The sequence below is a fragment of the Helianthus annuus genome, chromosome 17, assembly GCF_002127325.2.
Source record: "Helianthus annuus cultivar XRQ/B chromosome 17, HanXRQr2.0-SUNRISE, whole genome shotgun sequence".
NCBI lineage: Eukaryota > Viridiplantae > Streptophyta > Magnoliopsida > Asterales > Asteraceae > Helianthus > Helianthus annuus.
In genome coordinates this window covers 144688856-144696936 of record NC_035449.2, presented here as the reverse complement: position 1 = coordinate 144696936, position 8081 = coordinate 144688856, and positions in this window count along the sequence as shown.

The window sequence follows — 8081 nt, the reverse complement described above, 5'->3', positions numbered from 1 at the left end:
GGCTTGGGGTACGGTATTTAAAATACCGCTTGATCGGGCGCACAAGTCCTGCGCCTTATAGGTGTACAGTCTTGAATAGCTTGTGCGACTTCGTTTAAACAGTTTTGTCTTACTTAAAGGCTTTGGGGGGTTATTGACCGTGTCCCGGATATCCTTGGCATTATCTTACGAGATGGCCACGACCAGAGCACGGGGTGTAGGCGTACACCCGTCGTGTATAACTCTTTGATGTGGTGTGTCAATTAAATCTCTAGCCCGGACAGTAGATCCCGGGCCACCAGAGATATAAGTGCATGTAATTCGTTCACAAGTTTATATTATATAATTATCCCAAGTTAATAAAATATTTATGCCTTGTGCATTTAAATAAATTTTAAATCATTTTCAAAATGAGTCAGTCGATTTGTATTTACCAGTGTAAACTGACGTATTTTTCCCAAAAGATTAAGTGCAGGTACTATACGGAAATAGGCTGGTTGTTTCCTAAGAGCGTCCACTATAGTCTCGCAAGCTCGGACGACAATTATCTGTTGAACTATTTATTTCTATTTTCATTCGATCCGCCTGTGGATCCATTTCAACTATTGTGATATTTATTATTACACTTTATTTAAAAGTTGAAATGTTTCTATTCTGCTTCCGCTGTGCATTATTATATTGTGTTGATTGTCTATGACGATGCCAACTACGTCACTGTACCCCACACCGGGCCCACCGGGGACACGTGGAAATGGGGGTGTGACAAGTCTTGCCATTGTTCAGTGTATAGATCCTGCAAAGGACCTGGGTCAAATTTAGTAGGACCTCCTTCAATACCCACCGGTATTGGATGGCGGGGGTCGAAACTCTTTGATCCCCTCATAAGTAAGCTACTATTAAAACTTTAACCCGGCTACTTAGGACTGTATCCCTGCTGACTCAGACTACTTAGCCGAGGGTAACGTCACCTTCAAAAGAGGGCCGACCATATTATGCATTAATAACTTAATTAATTATCTTTCAATAATCCGACTCTTTAGGATTGTATCCTTGCTGACTCAAACTACTGGGTTGAGGGTAACGTCACCTTCAAAAGAGGGGTCTACTACAATAACTAAGATAATCTCTTAAAAAGTGCAAAAGTGCGGAAATAATCAAAGGTTACACTACACACTAGTCGGATCCAAGTAATTCATCTTGTCTATCTGTTTTTACTTTTATTTTCTTTTTCAGCATTTTAGTTAGTTTTATTTTTCTAATTTAAAAACCTTTTTCTAACTTTTTGATTTGATTAGTCGTTGAGGATAAACCGGTACTAAAAGCTCTTGTGTCCTTGGACGACCTCGGTATCTTACCAACACTATACTACGTCCACGATGGGTGCACTTGCCCATATGTGTGTTTAGTGTTAGTAATATCGTGTTTTATAAATTTAAAACTTGGCTAAAAAGTGTAAAAGGGCTTAAAAATATACGTTAAAAATCTAGCACACTTCACGCACATCAGCGGTTAGTAGTTGGTCAATAGATGCAAGATCTCAATGTACATGACGACTCTATGACCCCATGTGATATGAAATCTGTTGTGGTGGTGGACGTCGACGAAAGCCATGATATGACGCCCATAACAACTTACTAAATTGATCATCCAAGACTTTTGCACCATCTTGATACATGAATGCGATATGTTTATAAACCTATTAACTTATCGTGTTTGGTTTTGGCCCATATAAACAAATAACCCAATTCTCATTTAACCCAATTCTCATTTAACCCAAATAAACCCAATTCTCATCTGAAAGAGCGCATAATCTTTGTTGAGAATAATTTTAAAATGCAATAAAATACAAATGTGTAATTTCAGGCATATCTTAGGAAAAAATATGAACATATAGCTGTGTAGCAACCAATATGTGTGCTTCAATTCAAGGGTTGCACCGATCAATCTCACCTATTGATGGTTGAAATTGTCAAATGGTAATAGTTCAAACTTAGATGGTCATGACCGTTTAGTTGGTAGCTATAACAAATCGTTGTGACTTTTCGTAATGGTGACTATTCGAAGAGGTTTCATGAACATTTAAAAGGTAGTTAATATACTTGTATATAATGGTTGCCGGGACATCATTAAGGCACATACCAAAACTTGTTTCTCATACCATGTTACTATTTCAAAATGCAAATAAAATACAAATGTGCAATTTCAGTAAGATCATAGGAAAAAAAATATAAACATGTAATTGTGAATACACGAGATTCAAGGTTGCCTGTTGCTTGGCATACCAAGAGGTGAGAGTTTCCCCTTCTGGTAAAACCCAACAACATAGATATGCTCGAAGGTTCTGGAGATCATGGACCAACACCGTGACTTGTTGGGGGTAGCCGTTTGCGTGATGCGAACACCACTTATGCGGGGTCCCCCAACGTTTGTTGTTTCACCCTCGGTAAACTTGTCAATGGGAAGGTTTTGGACGCGCGAAGTGTCCTCCCTCGTTCCCATTTGAAAGCGTGTACCAAAACCGAAATCTGGTATTCCCTGATCAACCATTGATCGAGAGAACAGAAAAGCTCAGAAAAAAGAAGATGAAAGTGATTGTAAAAAATTGGTGGGCGCCAATGAAAAACACCAAACTAATCTGGTGATTAGTTTGTGGTATGTGCCTCAACAAATAAGGTTAATCTTCTTAATCCTTTCCAAGCTGTAGCCGTGATCTTCCTGCAAAACACTAAACACCCTGTTAAGCTCGTTAAGAGGAGGGGAATATGGGGGTTCTCCTCTTAACCATTCTCCGGTGTGAGAATAAGTATGCGTTTTGAGGAAATAAGTGTGTGATTAATAGTGAGAGAGCAGAGAACAGAATGAATAACCTGTAGGTGAAGGCACTTATTTATAGCCGGAGTAGTAAAGAAGGAGATTGGCTGATGGGCCTTGGGCCTGGAGTCGACAACAAGGAATATCCTTCTTGTCCCCTCTGCTGCAACCGTTAGTGCTTCTGGGTGAGGACGGAGTTGGCGCACGTTGAATGGATCCACGTGTCCTGACTGTTGTCCTTGTTGTCTTCCTGCCATCGGCGGCTGAGTGGAGATTGTAGAGCTGATGTGGGCGCATGCTGATTGGTGCCACGTATGCATCCTTGTGTACTCTCCTATCTCTTGTACAATTGTAAATCATGGAGCACGATCGAATACAGCCTGTTGGACGCTCATTGGTCCACTGCTCTGCCACTCCTACCGTTATTACTTGCCCAAAGATGACCTACGCTTCTGTCCTCTGCGCGACCCATGGGGGAGTCCCATGTAGCCGATGCAAGGTCCGGAAAGTGATGGCCATTATACAGGGAGCTAAGTATGGAATCTGGGTTTGTCTTTGCTTTGACCTCGCACGTGACCTAGGTTTAACCTAATTAGTCGGCGCGGGGTTGATAAAGATGCCAGATTAGTAAAATAGGAGTATGGTCCTGTGCGCGACCTAATTGGTCAGCGCGGGTTTTGGGACCATACCCCTTCAAACTCTAAGGTGGTTCCCCAAAACCTCCACCATCAATCTGTAGCCCAAGCTGAACCGTATAACTCAATAGGTTCGACACACACCTTTATACCATAAAAATAACATTTTCAAAATACCTTTTTAAGTGTCACCCCCGATAATTTTCCCACATCCCAAAGTAGTACACAACAGTGAATACTGGGTTCTATGAGACTATACCTTCGCTACGTACTTTTCTGAACCCAAATGAACAAAAATTATGGGTGCTGGCGCGTGTGGTATGTAATCCTTGAACAAAAATAACCAAAAACAAACTCCTATTAGGTGATTCAAGAACCCACGAACTTGTCTCAACATGCCAGTTACTAGACAATTATCGTTGCCGGTTGTCGCCACTGCAGCCGAAAAGCAGAACAATCTGTCGAAATATCCTTTTTCATGCCCTTGCATTTGAGTAGCTCGAAACCATATAATAAGAACTGAGAACTAAGTGATTAAAGCGCCCACGCGACCGGGTCGGCGAATTCTACCAGCCCCACCAGCCGCCGATGGGAAATAGAATAGTGGCTGGAACTTCCAGTTTTGTGCATTTGCATTCGCGGGGTTCGAAACCATATCAAACGAACTCTATTTTGGCGATTCAAACTTCCAAGAAACCGTCTCGTCGAACCTACTAGCACCGCTTTGCCACTTCCGGTCGGAATCCCCAAATAATTGCCGAAATCTCTGAAATTCGTCGGATTTCATTGTTTTGCTTGAATTCCTTCACCATTATGACCCAAACTCCCATCCACAATTTGATTAAAGTAAACCATAAAACCCTATGATGAACTCACTAAGATCTAATTTTTCCGATCTTAAGGTTCTCTATGTGATTTAATCACCTAGTTTACACCCATCTCCTACCGGTTTTACCTTTATTCGTCTTTTAACCAAAGTTACATAATTCCACTTTTAAATAATCATGATCAGGTCACCATGAATCGTATAAATCACAATAATCGCTATCCCGTCATTTGACGCTCCATTAATGGAAACCTCGTTTAAACAAGACGCTAAAATATCTTGGTGGGAAAATTCAGGATGTTACAAGGAAAGTTAAAGCAACAAGGATCGAAAGGATGACGACTAAAGAGTACCTATGATCCCTTCCTCATTTTAAATTTTTAGACGTCTGTAGTGTTTTACTTATTCTGTAACACCCCAAAATATGCAATTTATTTATGTTACTTAAGATGTCTAGTCATGTTATATTTAACCTAGTTAAGTATGTATATGTTAGTAACTTGATTAGAAGGAGGGTTATATGACAAATAAAATATCTAAGTAATTAGAAGGACTAAACTTGTTAAAAGGGTTGGAAGTTTACTAAAAACAAATAAATAAAAGAAAAACAAAAACACACACCCTGGTGTGATGGTGTAGATCGATCAGAGCAATGGGGGGGGGAGGAGACAAACCCTAACTTCATGAAATTCTCAAGAATTGAAAGAGATTAGGAGCCCAAACTAATGCATGAACTCGAAACCTTAACTATCTAAGCTAGTACAACAAGCGGTAAGTCGAATTTTCTGTTTTGGATGAATTGTAGAAAGTGGGTTTTAACCCGATCATGAAATTATGTGGAAATTATATGTAACTGAGAGTTAGGGTTTCATAATGGTTCAAAAATTGTGCTTGATTTCTGATTGATTGAATGATTTAAGTGTATTACCCAATTGTTGTGAAGAAATCATAAACCTAATGTTTTGCATGTATGCTATTAGATGAAAATTTATACATGATCTTGAATAGAAATAGAAAAATTAGTTAAGATGGTGTAGGATGAAAGAAAGCTATGAACTTGATTGATTCTTGTTAAATTAGAAGGTGAATAAGTAGAGTTATGCTATAAATACTTGTACCTTGTGCTTTGTTGATAATGTGCACACCAAGTGTTTGACAAAATGCCTCAATGAAAATGTTAGTCTTGTAAGCCATAAACTTTATATGAATTGAATATGTTTATGAAGCATGAGTAAATTGTATGATGTTTTATCGATCGATATGTGTAATTGAGTATGAAACATAAATTAAAGGAATGAATGGTTATATGTAGGCGTTAAGGAAGAAAGTTCGAGCCAAGTGAAGCAACAAGGGAATCAAGACCGAGGTACGCTACTTGTACAATTCATAATTTTACTATATTGTTATGTTTAACATTAGATGTGTCAATTGAATCGAGTATGGAAATTGGTATATATGTTGACCCTTTTTATAAACGGGTCGAAGGATGAGATTGTAAGACTAGAAGGAATGGTATGGAGTTCCATTTGAACACACTTGTGAGTAAGAATGAAAGTATGTAGTAGTTTACAAGTTGCGAATGTCATAATGGTTACAAGTCCATAAGTTAGATTCTTGAATTTAAAGAAGGAAATTTAGTTTTAACGAGCTTGCTTTGTTGTGGTTATGTAGGTAAATCTCAAGTTTAGCTTTCAAGCTTCGCCCGGTTCGAACACACTTCAAGGCCCACCTCACGTTCCGCTAATTATGTAAAGAAGACAACGCTTAATGTTTTGGTTACTTGTCTAAATCTAGTAGTTAATAACTTAGTTCCCATTATGTATTTTGAACTCAACGGATTTCGTATGCATGTCATAGTTTTTTGATGGTATATAATATGTCCTTTTAAAAGTGTCGTGTTAAACCTATATTTTAAATGTGAAAAACAGGGGACCGCTCCTATTACGAATGGGCCATGCTCGAATTTCCTTAGAAAAAGTAAGTTATTATTTAAGTAATTTAAAAGAAAATTTTTGGGCGTTACATATTCTCTCTCTTTTCGACCACCATGCAACTCACCCATGGCTTGTTGTTTCTGCCATACTCTTTTTACTGGTTCTCATTGGATATTTTGGTTGTTAACGAATATGTACATGTGCATAAAGTTGGTTAGTAGTTAGTCAACAGATGCAAGATCTCAAGGTGCATGACGAACTCTATGACCCCATGTGATATGAAATCTGTTATTGTGGTGGATGTCGACGAAAGCCATGCTATGACACCCATAACAACTTATTAAATTGATCATCCAAGGCTTTTGCACCGTTGTCTTGATACATGAACCCAATATGTTTAAAAACCTATTAACTTATCGTGTTTGGTTTAGGCCCATATAAACAAATAACCCAATTCTCATTTAACCCAAATAAACTCAATAGCGTTTTAGGGGCCCTGAAAGAGCGCATAATCTTTGTTGAGAACAATTTCATTCATATCTTAGGAAAAAAAATATAAACATATAGTTGTGTAGCAACCAATATATGTGCTTCGATTCAAGGGTTGCACCAATTAATCTCACCTATTGATGGTTGAAATTGTCAAATGGTAGTAGTTTAAACTTAGATGGTCATGACCATTTAGTTGGTGGCTACTAACAAATCGTTGTGACTCTTCGTGATGGTGACTATTCGAAGAGGTTTCATAAACATTTAAAAGGTAGTTAATATACTTGTATATAATGGTAGCCAGAACATCATTAGGACACATACCAAAACTTGTTTCTCATACCACATTCCCCGAAAACTTTTGTTAGTACAAAACATTACTTCTAATTACTTAAAATCTTTGAAAAATCCACAAGTTCAATCAGATTATGAACACTTATGCAATGATGATAAACTATTAAAGTATACCACGCATTATATCTTAAAACCGGTTCACGAAACATAAAACAAACTGTTTTATTGAATACGAAGTAATGAAATTACTTCAGTAACATAGATTACCCACCTCTCATTTTAATTTCATTTGGAACCAAAAATCAACAGACAGACTCAGATTTATGTAGGGCTTAATAAAGGTACATGCTATTAGATACCGTAAATAATTATCTTTGTATCCTTGATCCCTATTTAAAGGGCATTCATAGTTCAATGGAGATACGAACAATTCTTAATAACCATAAACACTTTTATGGTATCAGAGCGTTGGCTCGATAAAACCCTAATTCCAAAATCTCCATTGTCGTCCCACCTTCAATATCGCCGATCGCCTTCTGCCAAACAACGAGCTTTGTTTCGACAAGCTGCTATGGGAGACAACGAACCGACAACCTCCCACCTTCATCTGGCCTACACGGTGGCAAATATCCAAAACAAAGTTCGCACGTTAGATGGATCAAAGGTCACGTATTCATCATGGGTGAAACTCTTCAAATTCCACGCCAAAGCCTACAAGGTTTTGGAGCACATTGATGGCACCACATCACCCAGCGACGGCAACGAAAACTATCAATCATGGCAAGAGATTGACGCGCTAATTCTTCAGTGGATCTATGCCACACTTTCGGATGAATATTTAATCAGGGTCCTTGAAACCGATGCATCGGCCAGCTATGTCTGGCTAAAGCTTGAATGAATTTTTTTGAACAACAAAGGCTCGCGCGCTACAACGTTGGAACACGACTTCACCAATCTTACCCCCGGGTCTTGTGCTTCATTAGACGACTATTGCCAGAAGTTGAAAGATTTAGCCGATCAACTCGGCGACGTAGGCTTCCCTGTTAGTGAACCCCGTCTCGTAATGCAACTCGTACGAGGGCTACCGTCCGAGTACGATGTCACTGCGGCTCT